Genomic DNA, 15,626 nt, shown 5'->3' with positions numbered 1-15,626 from the left:
CTTGGAGTTGAAGATTCAAGTTATTTAATTTCTCGGATATGTCGACCAAGTACCTCAATTTCATCACAAAAAACCATCGCGAAAATTCTCGGCCTCCTGTCTGTTTTCTTTTGCTAGGAAATTAGCGATTTCTTCTCTTTATTCATAAACACGTTGCAAAAATTTCCCACGTGATGACCATCTTGCCTCGGAATAAAATAGTAATGCTGAATGTATTGAAACCCATGTCTTTACAAAGTGCGGAAAAGATTCTCGATTTCAGGAGTCTCATTTTCATATAATTTACTACGGTTACAACCGTAGTTAACACAATATTCAGACCAGGACTCATTGCTTTCGAAGCCAAAGCTTCTCTGTGTCCCAAAACTTCGAGAAAAGTTGACACTATACATTTTCGGCTATATCGCCAATTCGACGAGCAACAGTATCATTTGAAAGAGGTATGGACTGCAATTGTTTTGAAAAATTATCTCCAAACATAGTTTCTACAATCTCAATTGCTCCTGGCAAAATAAGCTTTTCACCAATGGTGTGAGGTTTTTTACATCTGGCTATTTTATATGAACTTTGTAAGATGCAATTAAAGCTTTTGTATTCACAGAAAAAGTTTCTTTAAAAATGATTTTTGCTTTTTATATGATTTTAATTCGAAGAATTCCCTGGGTTTGTTGACGTACTCGCTATGAAGCGTTTCCAAATGTCGTTTATTAGGTTTCATGCTGTCCGCGGCCAACATTTTTCAGCAAATGATATTCAGGAGCCTTTCTTCTTCCTTTACTTCAGTACTGGTAAACCCAAAATTTAAGTATTCTTGAGAATATTTTCTTGATTTTATTTTCGGAACCACGCTCGTCTGTGTACTTGTTGATGCTTGACTATCGTCTAATGCTTGCTTACTTCCGCTTAAAAATTTATCCATGAGTCTGCATAAATCTACAGCCGTGAATATTTAATATGGTGAATTTCAATTAACACGAAAACATTTATAATGTACACATTCACTCTAGATTCGATAGCGATAAAAGGATCGACTCTAGTGAGACTGGCTGGAATTGAAACTTGCGTTATCGAACATTTTCTTTCTTCCTATGAGAAAACATTTGCTCCGCGCATGCTCGGGACGGCATCGGTCGTGTGGATTCCCTTTCAGAAACATTGCTTATTTTTTTCACTTTTGTTTCGTCATGCTGCTGTTTTATTTCTTTTATTATTCGAAAAATGTATTCCCAGTTTCTAAATTTAGCTCACCCCGTCTAGGTTAATTTTCAATAACGCATTTTTTACTTTCCTATTCTTTTAACGTTATCTCCCTGTTTGGCTTTCATTTCAAATATAATATTTAAAATTTCCCCTCTTTCATTTGCTTCATCTGTTTACCGCCCGCTTGTACAAAATGCAAGATGTGGTTTCTCGCTAACGTTGGCTCACTTTTACTCTTGTTTTGGCAGTTAGTTAAAAATAATTTAAAAACAAAATCCAATATACTCAATATACATTATTGTTGTATACATTTTATTGTAAGTGAGGGGCGCGATGAAAATTATGATTGAAAACTGGGCCGCAAATACTGAAAGGTCGAGAAACGCTGAGTTACACAAAACAACAAAGCATTTAAAATCAATGTATAGTTCAGCATGATGTTAATTTTTTTACAACGATTTGCTAAATGCGTAATTTCTTGGCAATATCATTCAATTGGCTTGAACTCAAAAATGTTTTATAACTTATTTTTCAAATAATGAACATTTGAAAAGCAGTGAGTGCAAAAAGAGAGAACCCATTCATCCAAAGATGGGATAGTGTAAGGCTAAACGATACTAAATGTCATACGTAGTAGAGATTCGATTCATTGAGGTTCCTAAAAATTATTGAAATAATCAAATATTATATTAATTGAAATAATATAATATTATATAATTAATACAATTGAAGGTTGCCAGAGGCCTGAGAGGTCTGACAGTGGGCAAATAGAGAAAACTTTTCCCACTTTTGACCAAAACAGCTGTATCTGATACGTTCAACGTATATTTTTTGTATGTAAAAGCTTTTCTGCAAGTTATCTGGTGTTATTGGTTTGATTCCTTTTTGCGTTTTCTTTTTCAAGTTTTCAGGTTTCAAAGTTGTAAGCCAAAAGATAAAAATTCGAATCCTTCAAACTGTTTTAGTTTGTCTTCGGCCTTTCGAAGTCTAAGGGTCTTGCACTGTTTAGTCGGAACAGAGTTCTTTGTTTTGCTACAGCCTTATTCAATGCTCAATATATTATGTATCTTTTCAAAGCTTCAAAATTCAATGCTGGAGCCTGACCAGGTAAAAGTCCAAATCCGTCGAGTTCCTTTAGCTTGTGTTGGGCCCTTGCCAGCCTGCGAGTTCTGATTCTCTGCAACAAGTGGATAGCTATAATTCTTTTTACCATAGCTTTTTGTAATGCTTAATATATTGTATTCTTTGAGTGTGCAAGCTTTCGTATAAGTTATATGGTATTATTGTTTTCTACTTTCATTTTCATGCCTTCAGGTTTCAAAGCTGTAAGCCAAAAGATAAAAATTCGAATCCTTCAAGCTGTCTTGGTTTATATTTGGCTTTTCGAAGTCTATGGGGCTTGTACTGTTTAGTCGGAAGAGAATTCTTTGTTTTACTACAGACTTATTCAATGGTCAATATATTTTCTTTAAGTGAACTAACTTTTCTGCAAGTTATTGATATTAGTGGATTGGTTCTTTTTCTATGTAACTTTTCAAAGCTTCAAAATTCAGTGCTGCTGCCTGACCAAGTAAAAGTCCAAATCCGTCGCGTTCCTTTAGATTGTGTTCGACCCTTGACAGCCTACGAGTTTTGATTCTCTGCAACAAGTGGATAACTATCATTCTTTTTACCATAGTTTTTTGCAATGCTTAATATATTGTATTCTTTGAGTATGCAAGCTTTCCTAAAAGTTATATGGTGTTATTGTTTTTACGTTCTTTTTCATGTCTTCAGGTTTCAAAACTGTAAGGCCAAAGATAAAAATTTGAATCCTTCAAGCTCTTTTATCTTATATTGGGCCTTTCGAAATCTACAAGGTATGTGCATTATTCAGTTGGAGGACAACTCTTCCTTGTTTTACTACAGCCTTATTCAGTGATCAGCATATTGTATTCTTTAAATGAACAAACTTTTCTGCAAGTTATCGGATGTGAGTGGTTTGATTCTTTTCTACTTAACAATTCTCTTCTACTTCCCTACATAGCTTAACAAGTTTGAAGGCTACTACTTTGCCAGATATTTCAAGTCCATCGAGCTCCTTTAGCTTGTTTTGGGCCTTGAAAGCCTGCGAGTTCTTGATCTGGGTAACTGGAAGAGAGCTCTCCATTTTACCAGAGCTTTATGCAGTACTCAACGTATTGTGCTCTTTGAGTGCACAAGCTCTTGGACAAGTTATCATGTGTTATTAGCTTGATTTTTCTTTGTACTCTGAAAGGTTCGCAGCTACTGACCTACCACTTCTGGTAGGTCTGGGTGTGATTAATTTCTAATATTAATCCTCCTTCTTTGAATAGTCTGAAACAGGTTTGAGCTATAATGTCATTGTACATTATGTACATTCAATTGTACAAATTCAAAGATATGTACATTCAATTGTACAAATTCAAAGATATGTACATTCAATTGTACAAATTCAAAGATATGTACATTCAATTGTACATATCTTTTGAGAAGCTTCTGTGGTTTTAACGTCTAGTTTGAATTGATACCTCATGATGGAGAGAATGTCAGAATTTTTAATACCTTCTTGAAATGATGGAAGAAGTTTGAGAAAGTATAAATTAACGTAGAAAGTTTGTTTTTGTAATTGTAACATTTGAAACTTTTGTTCAATCTTAATTACTTCGTTAGCCACAATATTCACTCAAAAAAACAACAACCCCAAGATTGGAAATGATATAAATAAAAACCAGTAACAGTATTTTTTCCTTCCTTTTTTTGTATATTTAGACAATGTAGTATCTTTTTTTCCCGTTATCTTTATGAAAGTTTACATACCCTGACCATATCATTTGGGTGGAGAGACAGCAAACCCTCCAGAGTCATGACAAGTCTGCAAGAGTGAATCTTCTGCTGTCTAATTTCTGCGTGTTCTAATTCAATACATAACTTTTTGTGTTTTGTAGTAAAATGAAAAAAAAAAGCATTTGTAAAATTTTGAAACTTTTTCAACTTATTGAACCAATATGTATTCAACATATTGGCTCAACACATCTATAATAGTGTTCATGAGACGGCATACCAAATTTTATTTATCTAAATTGTTGCCTTCAAGTTACGGATTGCATATATATACGTTTAAGTGGTCATTAAGCCAATTTTTTTTTATCAAGCTTTGAAAAAGAAAATGAAACAATGAGATTTATTGAAATAAAAATATATGATAATAACAACACTTTTTTATTTGGATATAAAATACTTCACAATGCAAGTATGTGAAAGAAAAAATAATATTACAATCACGAACTACATATTATCATGAAAATTGAGTTATCTGGATACATTTATGTTGCTGACCAATGGTCGATGAATTAAATGAGTTAGTGTAAAAGATGATAAAATAATATATGGAATTTTAGTCATCTAACTATTTATTTATTTATTTTTGTTCGAAATATCATTTTACATGTACACAAACAGGGAGAGGCATATCTTTGATAGAAACTACATATTTAGTCTTGGGGCAAACACTAAATTTCATCCCTTTAGTTCAATGCATTAATTAACCTGTTTACTGACATGTACAAAGGCATAATCCCAAATTTACAAATTCAGGAAGGTCTGAAACTTCAAAATCCATCAAAATGTCGAAGTCGACTTTTTATTAATCCAAGATATCAGACAAAAAGAATAAATAATTACATAAAAATGCTGTTAATTTTAATAGCTTGGATTATTCCAAAATTTCAAAAGTAATAGGAAGAAAATGTTTGGTTTTGCGGAAACTGCATATAATCTGAACTTGAAAGGAACAGAATATTTTATATTTTCATGTACAATAGATTAAAAGAGGATATATAATCTGTCGTATAATGTTTTAAATTAAAAAATATCGTCGAGAAACTACCAGAAATAAGTTTTGATATGGAAGCAGTTATAAAAGATTAATACTTCTAATCTAGATACTAATCTAGATCTAATCTTCTTTAATACTAGAATTCAGAAAAGATTTTTAGATTTTACGAATTTTTTTATTATATGCATTAAAAACTAATAAACTAGTGTCAAAAATCAATAATTAATATTTATTAATACATTAAATTACCATTTTTTTCGTAAAGCATGGCGATTTTCCGCGCATCGATAGAGGTGCCTAGATTAGAGATTTCGAAATATTTTCAACGTACATAGCAATCAAGAGCGAAATTATTGCGTGGGGTAAAGAATAAAAATTCAAAATATTTTTGAGTATATTGTTTTATATTTTTGAAATCTTCTACTGGATATTAAAATTATGACATGAAATATTAATTATTGAATTCAAAAATGGATTAATTTTGTTGCTTATATAAAATAAATTTTTCACTTTTTAAGATAATTACACGTTAAGAAAATGAGCCATTTTTTAAAAATTTTTATGTTATATTGATATTAAGATATTTTGAATAAAGCTCATTTCAGATCTGAAATTTATAAATTATATTTTCATTTGAATCTTTAACTATATTTTATATTTTCTCTTAATCACTTGATCTAGGAATTTGCTAAACTTCCTAATTAGGTAGAACATTCTATTTTGACATTTAATATCAATTCCATTCTTATAATAATTTAATGGCATTTGAGAATTGAAGCGTTTTAAAGAGATTCTTTTTTTTGTATTTTAAACTGTGTAATACTTTCACTTAATTGCAGGTAAAAAAAATTAAAAATTCATAAATTCAATTCGTGAGTCAGACTCGTCATTGAATGCGAAGGGGTTAATGAAGTTTACGACAGCAAATTTATAAAGCGAATTTCACATATTTTACTACACGCTACATATAATTTATTTTCTATTAAAGTAATGGCTATGCAAATTTAATGTTCTATTTAATAGGCTGTGTCTTTTTTTAAACAATCTTTATGTCTCTAATCTCCTTTCTAAAATCGAAAACACTGTAAAGTTTCTTATACAGAATTTAATATTCGGTCTAGACAACACAAAGTTTATCCAAATAATTTAATTGATAATAAAAGATTCATGATTGTAGAATTCTTTTTTCTTTCACATTTATTAACTATACAAAAAAATGTAATGCTATCATCAGAAATTCTGATTTCATTGTTTCACTTTTTTTTCAGAACACGAAAAAAAGTTTATTTTCTAGTACATGAAACATTTAGGATGCAAATGTCGAAGAATTCGAATTCGGGATTTCGACGAACCTTCACCTTTCAAACCTTCCTGGGGATATCCTAACGAACAATTCCATTTTGGCATTCTTCCTGTCTGTCGATTTGTAAACACAATAATTCAAAAACGCTTTGAGCAAGATAACTGAAATTTGGTATATGAAATCTCGACTAAATTTATATATTTCTATCAAATGTTGATTGAAAACGAAATCTTGTCAAAGAATGTCTGACACTCAGGTTGTTTGGTTACAAATGAACTCTATAACTACAAAACCCAAAGAATTCAATAGATGAAATTTTATACACAAGTTTAGCATCTAAAATATAGATACTTACCAACTTTTGAATCAAATTTATCAAAGTGTTGATCATCTGTCGGTCTGTACTTCACATGCATGTAAATGCAACGATTTAAACCAACGAAATTCAGTATGTTCGGACAAAAAAAAAAAAAAAAAAAAAAAAAAAACTACAGCCCGGATTTCAGCTGTAGTTTTGAGTCTAATATTGACCTCAGACAACCAGCAGAAACATGTCCGAAATACATATTATTGCGAAAGATACAAGCCTTAAAAGAAATTTGCACCCTTACCCAAGATGCGTAATTTTATGCGGCAGGAGGGGGAATAAGAATATGCCGAGTAAGAATTGAAGAATATGCGAGAAAATTTCGGAGAGACCACTCCCGCTTGTTTAAAATGCTTTAATATCTCTTGTTTTAATGACTCCGTGGCTTGATGCCTGTATGTATGTGATGACGAAAACTCTAAAATGGCGAGAAAAACTATTTTGGCTTAACGGTCGCACCATTTTACTATGACAGTTTGTAATGAAGGGATCCTTTTTCGTTTTTGTAGAGAATAAACTAAAGGAGACATCTAATAATTTGTATAACATTTTAAATTCAAGAACAACGGTGAGAAATCACCAGATGCTAGTATTTAATATGGAAGAAATCGTAAAACGAAGATTTATCTTAATATTATATATCTTATTACAAATGAGGAGAAATCGATATGGTTTGTTACATGTACAGGGTGATTTCAAACTCATAGTACGAACTTGGAGACGAGGCAGAGAATAAGGGTACGAATAACATTCATATAAGAGACTTTTATCGCAATTCATTTCTTTAGTCACAAATGCAGGGTGTCTCAATTCAACTGAAACAAGTTGCTTGGTTTCTAGCGTCTACAAAAGTAATGATATTTTAATGAGGTTTTTAATAGTAATACATTTATTTAAAGCCCTCATTAATTGTAATATGAATATATGAAACAAATAATAGATGAAAAGAAAGACAAATGCAATGCTTACAAGAGCTGCTCAAAATTGCATTCAGCAACAGAAAGTACGTGCTTGACAACGTTGATGGAACAATTTGTATACACGGCCTAGGATAACAGGTATCTCACGCATGTGTGAAGCAGCTACTACATTCTTTGCTGAACTCAACTGCAGTCTCAGATGTCCTCGACCCCCCCAAAAAAAAACAATGCTTGCTAAATCAGGCGATCTGGATGGCCATGAGACGGTCCACCATACATTCCTCTTACAATAAACGATTGTTTTAAATAAATATACCGCTGTTGAAAACTTTATTAAAATATCTTCACTAGTGCAGAAGTTAGAAACAAAATATCACGTTTCAATTGAATTGTGGCACCCCACATTTATGACTAAAGAAATAGATTACCAGCTGGGTTTCCTATATAGATATTATTCATATCTGTGGCGAATTGTAATGAACGGGGATAGATCCTGGGAACTTGTAGTTCGCAGCCCAATAACATGACCACAATACAAAACCAATTGCTCGTGAAGCGTAGTTGTTAACTGGCTTACAAGCTTTCACTACAGACTCTACCTCCAGTGAGTCGGAGGTGAGACAAACGATATGGCTGTTGAGTGGTGATGTATTTATTAGCCGTTGAGTCTAACGCGCCTGTACCCATTTGTGCATTTAAGTAGCAAAAAGCGTTATGGCGAGAGTGTGTGGGTGAGTGGTTGCTGTTGCTGCGTCAAGGTGCGTCTTTTTTTGTTTTGTTGCTGTTGCTGCGTCTTTTTTTTGTTTTGCTGCGTCAAGTGAATCTGATGACTTTGGTTTGCTGTGGGTAGATGGCGCCACATATCCTTATTCCCTACCTCTCATCCAAGTTTGCACCATGTATTTGGAATCACCCTGTATTTTCTTTTCTTTTTCACTGGGGGGCACTTCAGGAATGAGGATGAAAAGCATCTTGCAAGGTGGTTGGTTCTCGCCACAGAAATGGTGGGAGTCAGCTATCTTCTATCGACGACGGACTGTATATCCCATGGGAAGGGATGTACCATGGTCGATGATAGCCTTAAGGTCTCAACCATAGTTCCAGCCCCCGTGTTGCTGTAGCGGCGTTTCGGTTATTCAGAATTTTCAGTAAGCCTTCAAGTGAGTCGGAGAAGTCGGTTAAGGATAAGATATATTTTACTTTCTATTAATTTTCGGAACCCTATAAGTCTAATGCCCTACAGTATAATGTAAATATTCTCTAACAGCGTCATCTCTTCGATTTCCTTTCGAAAATAGAAAAAAAATTGTAAAGTTCCTTGCACTGAAAGATAACTTTCAGTCAAGGCAGAACGAGTTCATCCAGATAACCTAATTTTCGTGATAATAAGGAGTTCATGATTGTGACATCATTTTTTTTCTCGCAAGCATAAAATATAAGAAGAAAAAAAAAAACATTGTTATCATTAAGGTATATTTTACTTTCTATTAATTTTCGGAACCCTATAAGTCCAATGCTCAACAGTATAATTTAAATATTTTCTAAGAGCGTCATCTCTTCGATTTCCTTTCGAAAATAGAAAAAAAAGATGTAAAGTTCCTTGCACCGAAAGATAACTTTCAGTCAAGGCAGAACGAGTTCATCCAGATAACCTAATTTTCGTGATAATAAGGAGTTCATGATTGTAACATTATTTTTTTTTCTTTCGCAAGCATAGAATATACGAAGAAAAAAAAACATTGTTATCTTTTATTATCAGTATTGTTAATTTTGATGTCGATGAATCTCAAAATTTCACTTTTTCAGAGCTTGAAATGTACTTATCATTTTTTTTTTGTACTCAAAGTATACGAAGCGAGAGTATTGTTATCATAAAAAAATTTGTATGAAGAATCTCCCCGTTTCATTCCCTTTTAAATCCTAAAAATACAAGTTAGGATTTTCCGACACAAATCTGTCTTGGAAAACACAAGTTTTTGTCTCTCTATGAACACAACTCAAAAACGCTTTGAGCTAGATACATGATATTTGGTATATAAACTATACAACAAATTTTGAATAAAATCCTTTCAGTCTATCCGACAATTTGAATACAAGAGAATACGATAAATATAAAAATTAAAGAGCTATATCGACAAAATTTGGTATACAGGATAAGCATATGAAATGTAGATTCATATGAAATGGACGAGGGGTTGACCACCTGTTGGTTTGATCTTTAGTTTGTAAAATGCAATGATTGAAAAATTTTATATTTTCTGATTAATTATGAATACAATCAATACAACTTTTCAAAAAGCATCAATAAAAATCTTAATTTTTCTTTATAAAATTTATTTTACAAATTATTTCTCCAAAATGTATAAAATACATCAATGAAATATATCAGTGGAAGTGGTTTCCTCGAAGCTTTCTCGTATATTCTCTAATAAACGTATTTATGTATTATTAACCTCATGCTATTGTCTAGTTATTTAGTCTGCGATCTTTGGCGATTTATCTTAGGGATGTGGTTAATATGCAAGCATTTACAATAATGCGATATTGTCTTTTTACAATATCTGCATTTGAACACGTTGTTGTTTCTAATGGTATTTGTCATAGACAAGCTCACTGACTTTAGAAGTCAGCGATTTTGAGCCAAGGGTGCGTCTCTTGTTTTTCAGTAGCGCCATCTAGGGCCAAGAGTACGACTTAGCTACAGACACGTCACAAATGTTTTTACGGGACGGACTTCATTCATGCATTTCATTCACGCCTCCACAGATCTTAATTGAGACCTGAATCAGAGAACGACCACCCCTGATCTAGAAGCCCCAGTGGTATTACTCTCGACATCGAGGACTTTGTGACCACGATAGATTTATACGTGCGCCAGCCACCACACACACGAGGAGTCTTCGACTTGCAGGGTTCGAACTCACAATCCAAGGGACGCGAATCCTACTCCTACCAACCAGGCTATCCCGACCATATTGCATTTTTACATTATTGTAATGAACTATAAGCATATTTTATTACAATATTGCTTTTTATTAAACCGACTATTTACTTGGGGCCTGTAGTCTCGGTTAGAGGGGCAGATGTCGAATTAACCAGACAACGCATTGGTCATACTCGCCTTGCCCACAAACATCTTTTGTTTGGTCAGCGTGCACCGATGTGCTCAGACTGCAATATTAATCTTACAGTTTTACACATTTTTATTCAGTGTCCTAAATTTCATTCTCATCGTGTGCGGTTTTTTAATTCATTAACATAGGAGATGCGTGAATTGGTGTGTGTACACCCTCGCAGGAATATCTTTGAATTTTTAAGAGCTATCAATTTTTTCCATTTTATATAAATACCAAAAGGTTTTTAAACATTTTCTTGGGTTTTTTTTCCATAATTGGAGCCATAATTTTAAGATCTTTGCTCTTTTGAACTTATAGTGCTTTGTTTTTTGAAGTGTAAAACGTTGCTTGTATTTTAACTTTGAAGAAATGTTTTCTTTAATAGATAGCATGGCAATATACACATACCGCTTGTTTTGGCGCAGCATGGTCAAATTTGGCCCTTGCGCCACAAAACCCCCAAAATCCAATCCATCTAATATACAAGCACAAGAGCACCGAATGAGTATTTTGAATCTGAAACTTGAGGATTCGTCAAAATCTCGAGATTAAGTTTTTTGACGATTTCAATACTTTTCTATACTTCGTGTACAAGAAAGTAAAATTGTGTCACGAACTTATAAAATCTTATACATAACAGAAGATTTCAATTTATTGTAAAGGAAAAGAGGAATTTCTTAAAAAATTATATTCAGAAATAATTAAAAAAAAAAGAATTAAAGAAAGAAATAACACAAGAATAAAATTAATATAATTGAAAAGTTAATTTTTAAAAAATCTGAAATTGGTGTAAAAGTGATTTTTATACGATATCATCCAAAGCTTTTAAAGAAAAAGCGCAAAATTTCTGTTAATTTTTATTTGATTAAAAATTTTTAGTGAGATTTTGAAAAAAAATTAATATGAATCAATTACCCCACATTTTTACCCAATTTTGCACTTAATTATACAAATTTCCGTACTATGAATGTCGTCTGGTGTAACTTGGAAATAAGAACTTACAAATAGATATTATCATGTTAAATAAATATGGTTTTAGACTTTGTTTGAAGTGTCTTGTTTATCCTTACAAGGAGTGTTAGTGACATAGTGTGCCATTTTCGCAAGAATTAGACAATCTGTAAATCTCTTCAAGGATAGATTGAGCATCGTCATTGTAAATATTCTTCAGTAAATATTGCCTGGAGTTTGTTCGTCGGCTTTCTTTGCACAAAATTTAGCAAAAAATTTGTCCTGTTATAACTCATTTTTCTTTGTATCTTGTATTATCTATGATTTAAAATTCACTCTTAAGAATAGAGAATGCTAATAGAAACAGTAGTGGCAAAAGTTATTGATAGTAACATTATATTAATACAAGTCAATATGTCTATGAATGAATATCTGTTCCTCATTTCCTATACAACTGGACCACTTTCAACCAACTTTTGCGCATTTATTGCGCTAAACAAGAATTGAATATTGTTAACTTTTCATAATGCAGAAATTAATTAAATGTTCGGGTAATTAGAAATTAATTGAATTTTTGCTGTCTTTCTTCAGTAAATTCGTAACAAATCTTATAAGAAACACTTTATCAATCATCATAAATTTTAAAACTCTACATTTTCCGCGATATTTAACAATTTTCTTTCTGTACAATTTTTCATTTAACGATTATTAATTTTTTAAAATGCAATGCAAATGATTTAAAAAACAGTAACAGTAAAACACCAATCTATTCTAGAAGCATTTTTTGATAAGAAATATTTTATGCAACATCACAAAATTCAAAACACTACATTTTCCATGATATCAATTTTCTTTCTGTACAATTTTCCATTTAACGATTATTAATTCTTTAAAATGCAATGCAAATGATTTAAAAAACAGTAACAGTAAAACACCAATCTATTCTAGAAGCATTTTTTGATAAGAAATTTTTTATGCAACATCACAAAATTCAAAACACTACATTTTCCATGATATCAATTTTCTTTCTGTACAATTTTCCATTTAACGATTATTAATTCTTTAAAATGCAATGCAAATGATTTAAAAAACAGTAACAGTAAAACACCAATCTATTCTAGAAGCATTTTTTGATAAGAAATATTTTATTAAACATCACAAAATTCAAAACACTACATTTTCCATGATATCAATTTTCTTTCTGTACAATTTTCCTTTCAACTATTATTATTTCTTTCAAACGCAATGTAAATGAATAAAAAAAAACAGTAACAGTGAAACTCCGATCTATTCTACAAGCATTTTTTGATAAGAAATATTTTATGCAACATAATAAAATTCAAAACTCTACATTTTCTGTGATATCAATTTTCTTTCTGTACAATTTTCCTTTCAACTATTATTATTTCTTTCAAACGCAATGTAAACGAATAAAAAAAAAACAGTAACAGTGAAACTCCGATCTATTCTACAAGCATTTTTTGAAAAGAAATATTTTATGCAACATAATAAAATTCAAAACTCGACATTTTCTGTGATATCAATTTTCTTTCTGTACAATTTTCCTTTCAACTATTATTATTTCTTTCAAACGCAATGTAAACGAATAAAAAAAAAACAGTAACAGTGAAACTCCGATCTATTCTACAAGCATTTTTTGAAAAGAAATATTTTATGCAACATAATAAAATTCAAAACTCTACATTTTCTGTGATATCAATTTTCTTTCTGTACAATTTTCCTTTTAACTATTATTATTTCTTTCAAACGCAATGTAAATGAATAAAAAAAAAACAGTAACAATGAAACTCCGATCTATTCTACAAGCATTTTTTGATAAGAAATATTTTATGCAACATAATAAAATTCAAAACTCTACATTTTCTGTGATATCAATTTTCTTTCTGTACAATTTTCCTTTCAACTATTATTTCTTTCAAACGCAATGTAAACGAATAAAAAAATACAGTAACAGTGAAACTCCGATCTATTCTACAAGCATTTTTTGAAAAGAAATATTTTATGCAACATAATAAAATTCAAAACTCTACATTTTCTGTGATATCAATTTTCTTTCTGTACAATTTTCCTTTCAACTAATTTTATTTCTTTCAAACGCAATGTAAACGAATAAAAAAAAACAGTAACAGTGAAACTCCGATCTATTCTACAAGCAGTTTTTGATAAGAAATATTTTATGCAACATAATAAAATTCAAAACTCGACATTTTCTGTGATATCAATTTTCTTTCTGTACAACTTTGCATTCAACTATTATTAATTCTTCAAAACGCAACGCAGACGATTTTAAAGAAAAAACCGTAACAACAAAATTCCAATCAGCTGTACTTGTATTTTTTGAAAATTCCACTTTTATATCTTTTGGAAATTTCTTTTTATAGGTTTAAAGTAGTTATTAAACTGTGTCTTAGAGAACTCAAAGAAAAAAAAATTGATATCTAAGGCGACGATAAGTCACCAAGGCCTATTGGCAGTCATTTGAGAGATGATTGGGCATATTAAAATAATTTATCCAAAGTGGTTCGTAAATTAATAATATTATACAATCTAAATTTCGAGTAACACTGGGAATTTCAATTGGAACTTAATAATGCTAGAGTAGATAAAACTAATAATATTAAAAAAAAATACTTGTAATGCAATGCATAATGTATTCGCGAATAATTCTTTTACTCCTATTAAAATCAATAATGTAAATTTAATTAGTTTACTGAATTTGCACGAGGAAAAAAAATATTTCTTTTGATTTTTTTTTGTTATAATATTGGAAAAAGAATTGAATAAATGTACATATTAAACTTTAGAAAAAAAAAACATAACTTAGTGAAAATAATGAAAAATATTAGGTAAAATATTCTTTAACATATTTTTAATAAATTATTAAAATAAGTTAAAAAATTTACATATAAACTGATATCATTGAGTAAGTTTTTAATTTTAAAATTGTGTTAAAATGGTTTTTGTGCGACTTACTGTGAAGCAACTGAGACGAAAAGTAAAAATTTCCTTAAATTAAATTAAATTTAAATTCCATTTCATTAAAAAAATTATTCCATAAAAATTAATTCCATTAAAAAATTAATTTTAAAGAAGAGTTAACTGATTAGTGAATGAACATTTTATTGAAATTTTTAATACTCTTTTCAGCTAACATCCTTTGCCAACTAGTAGGAAAGATCTCCTCAAAATGTTCTCGCATATTCTCTAAAAATGGTGAATATGCGTTTGAGACACGTTTTATCAGTCAGTTGAGATTTTGGTTTCAGTCAGTTGAGATTCATGCAAAACTACAATTACAGTTACAAAACCACATACCAAATTTGTTGCATTTAAATCGTGCGTTTTTGAGTTATCGCGTTTAAGCGCTTTTGAAATTACGAACCGACAAACTTTTAAATCCCTGTTGGATTTAGCTCAAAATTCAGTGTCTACAACATGGATGTGAAATCTGTGTACCAAATTTTATCCATCTAGCTCTCTTCGTTTTATTTAGCTTTTATTGAAATAACTGGACATACGGACTTCCTCTGAATGAATTTTGCTCAAAATTTGATTGAAATTTTCATCAATCTAGCTCAAAACGTGTTTGAGTTATCTTTGTCACAAACAGACAGATAAATGGATACGGACATACATACATATTGCCAAAAATGCGCTTTTCGGATTCAGGGAAGTCTGAAAGGGGAGATTCGTCAAAATCTCGAATTCAAATCGTTTGGCGATTACAATATTTTTTGTATGCTTCGTATACGAGAAAGAATAAAAAGTAACTACATGCTAAATTTGGTAGATGTAGGTCAACGATCTGAAGCATGTTGAACTCTGAAATTTGTAGGTAGTGCGCCACATGTATAAATTTTTATGAAAAAAAAAAAAAAAGGCTTCATATATTCTTTATGTAGTAGAAATT

The sequence above is a fragment of the Argiope bruennichi genome, chromosome 7 (genome assembly GCF_947563725.1).
Source record: "Argiope bruennichi chromosome 7, qqArgBrue1.1, whole genome shotgun sequence".
Lineage (NCBI taxonomy): Eukaryota > Metazoa > Arthropoda > Arachnida > Araneae > Araneidae > Argiope > Argiope bruennichi.
Note: the sequence above shows the minus strand (reverse complement) of the source record.